The sequence below is a fragment of the Schistocerca americana genome, chromosome 10, assembly GCF_021461395.2.
Source record: "Schistocerca americana isolate TAMUIC-IGC-003095 chromosome 10, iqSchAmer2.1, whole genome shotgun sequence".
NCBI lineage: Eukaryota > Metazoa > Arthropoda > Insecta > Orthoptera > Acrididae > Schistocerca > Schistocerca americana.
In genome coordinates, this window is record NC_060128.1 from 192,994,010 (window position 1) to 192,997,337 (window position 3,328).

At 41.7% G+C, this 3,328-nt stretch overlaps 1 non-coding gene across 1 annotated transcript; it reads right to left on the reverse strand.

Annotated features, from left to right (window-relative positions):
* Positions 1–2,483: 2,483 nt before the first annotated feature.
* Positions 2,484–2,558, reverse strand: Trnas-cga. The gene has a single exon. It is a non-coding gene; the product is annotated as a tRNA-Ser (tRNA).
* Between the last annotated feature and the right edge of the window lie 770 nt (positions 2,559–3,328).

A 3,328-nucleotide genomic window follows, 5' to 3' on the forward strand; every position in this document is an offset into this window, starting at 1 on the left:
ATGCTCCTCCATGATACTGACAAGAGGGAGATTGAGTTAATAATTAAATCACTAAAGACCAAGAACTCTCATGGATATGACGGGGTATCTAGCAGAATACTGAAGTATTGTTCCACGTATGTTAGCTCAGAACTTAGCCATATCTGTAACTTTTCATTTAGGAGTGGTCGGTCTCCTGACCGATTAAAGTACTCGGTAGTGAAGCCACTTTATAAAAAGGGAGACAGGGATAATATTGACAATTATAGACCTATTTCTATGCCATCGGTGTTTGCTAAAGTTATCGAGAAGGTTGTATATACAAGGTTACTGGAGCATTTAAATTCGCATAAATTGCTGTCAAATGTACAGTTTGGTTTTAGAAATGGATTAACAACTGAAAATGCTATATTCTCTTTTCTCTGTGAGGATTTGGACGGATTAAATAAAAGGTTGCGAACGCTAGGTGTTTTCTTTGATTTGACGAAGGCTTTTGACTGTGTCGACCACAAAATATTACTGCAGAAGTTGGACCATTATGCAGTAAGGGCAGTAGCTTATAACTGGTTCGCCTCTTACTTTAAGAACAGAAAGCAGAAGGCATTCTCCACAATATTGAGAGTGGTAGTGATGTTCAGTCTCAATGGGGCACTGTTAAGTGGGGCGTTCCCCAAGGGTTGGTGCTGGGGCCACTGCTGTTTCTTATTTATATAAATGATATGCCTTCTAGTATAACAGGTGATTCAAAAGTATTTCTGTTTGCTGATGACACCAGCTTGGTAGTGAAGGATATTGTGTGTAATATAGAAACAGTATCAAATAATGTAGTTCATGAAATAAGTTCGTGGCTTGTGAAAAATAATTAGATGCTAAATCACAGTAAGACTCAGTTTTTACAGTTTCTAACTCACAATTCAACAAGAACCGATATTTTGATCAGACAGAATGGGCATATTATAAGCGAGACGGAACAGTTCAAGTTCCTAGGCGTTCGGATAGATTGTAAGCTGTTGTGAAAAACCCATGTTCAGGATCTTGTTCACAAACTAAATGCTGCTTTTTATTTACCATTAGAACAGTATCTGAAATAAGTGACAGTTCAACACGAAAATTAGTCTATTTCGCATATTTTCATACGCTTATGTCGTATGGTATTATTTTTTGGGGTAATTCTTCTGATTCAAAAAGGGTATTTTTGGCTCAAAAACGGGCTGTTCGAGCTGTGTGTGGTGTAACTTCGAGAACCTCTTGTCGACCTCTATTTAATAGTCGGAATTCTGACATAGCCCTCACAGTATATATTTTCTTTAATGTCGTTTGTTATTAGCAATATTAGCTTATTCCCAAGACTTAGCAGCTTTCCCTCAGTTAATACTAGGCAGAAATCCAATCTGCATGTGGAATGCTCTTCCTTGACTCTTGTGCAGAAAGGAGTGCAGTATTCTGCTGCATCCATTTTCAATAAGCTACCACAAGAACTCAAAAATCTTAGCAGTAGCCCAAACTCTTTTAAGTCTAAACTGAAGAGTTTCCTCTTGGCTCACTCCTTCTATTCTGTCGAGGAGCTCCTGGAAGAGCTGAAAAATTAAGGAGATTCCAGTGTTACATTGTTGATTTTCTTTAGTTAAACTTACGAATAATTGTCGCCTGAATATGTTAATTATATTTCATTTTTTATCTGTTTCTACTATCGTGTTACAATTTCCTGTATTGACTCGTTCCATGACCATGGAGACTTCTCCTTAATTTGGACCCACGGAAGAATAAATAAATAAATAAATAAAGCGTGAGCGTTAGCAAGCTTCGAGATTGGACGTGGTTAAGTTGATGTCATTGAAGAATGTCTGTAAGACGACGAAGAGGCCATTTGTAAGTAGACTGTTTAGGTTCTTATGTTGGTAACGCCACGTAGTGCTCTGTACGAAAATCGCTGACTGCGCTGTGTGCAGTCTGTGGCTAATTGGACTCATTGTTGGAATATTCGCTACTGTAGTGTTGGGCAGTTGGATGTGAACAGTGCGTAGCGTTACGCAGTTGGAGGTGAGCCGCCAGCAGTGGTGGATGTGGGGAGAGAGATGCCAGAGTTTTGAGAGCAGACTATCTGGACGTGTGTCCGTCAGAAAAAGGACATTTGTAAGACTAGATGTCATGAACTGATACGTATATTATGACATTTGAACACTATTAAGGTAAATAGATTGTTTGTTCTCTATCAAAATCTTTCATTTGCTAACTATGCCTATCAGTAGTTAGTGCCTTCAGTAGTTAGAATCTTTTATTCAGCTGGCAGTTTTGGCGCTCGCTGTATTGCAGTAGTTCGAGCAACGAAGATTTTTGTGAGGTAAGTGATTCATTAAAGGTATAGGTTACTGTTGGTCAGGGCAATTCTTTTGTAGGGATTAATGAAAGTCAGACTGCGTTGCGCTAAGACTATTGTGTGTCAGTTTAATGATGATCAGAATAAGTAAAGAAAAAACTGAAACTTCCTGGCAGATTAAAACTGTGTGCCGGACCGAGACTCGAACTCGGGACCTTTGCCTTTCGCGGGCAAGTGCTCTACCAACTGAGCTATCCAAGCATGACTCACGCCCCGTCCTCACAGCTTTACTTCTGCCAGTACCTCGTCTCCTACCTTCCAAACATTACAGAAGCTCTCCTGCGAACCTAGCAGAACTAGCACTCCTGAAAGAAAGGATATTGCGGAAACATGGCTTAGCCACAGCCGGGGGGATGTTTACAGATGACCGCAATATCCTTTCTTTCAGGAGTGCTAGTTCTGCTAGGTTCGCAGGAGAGCTTCTGTGAAGTTCGGAAGGTAGGAGACGAGGTACTGGCAGAAGTGAAGCTGTGAGGACGGGGCATGAGTCGTGCTCGGGTAGCTCAGTTGGTGGAGCACTTGCCCGCGAAAGGCAAAGGTCCCGAGTTCGAGTCTCGGTTCGGCACACAGTTTTAATCTGCCAGTAAGTTTCATATCAGCGCACACTCCGCTGCAGAGTGTAAATCTTATTCTGAAAGAGGAAGCTGTGAGTACGTTGAGTTTTGCTCAGCTGTTTGAAAATAAAATAACGCAGAAGTTTACCGGCACAGTCAAGCGTAATTTTTGAAAGGGGACGTTTCGCGTTATGAACACGTCATTGAGTTTGAACGAGGTCGTGTAACAGGGCTACTAGTAGCTGCATATTCGTTCTGCGATATTGCAGGAAGACTTGGTAGGAATGTAGCCACTGTACATCATTTCTGGCAGCGGTGGCTGCGAGAATGTACGGTCGGAAGATAGAGGGCCTCGTCCTTCGTTTGGCCCTGGCGCATTGCACTGCACCCGCAGAAGCAGTCTGAGCAGCAGTCGGCA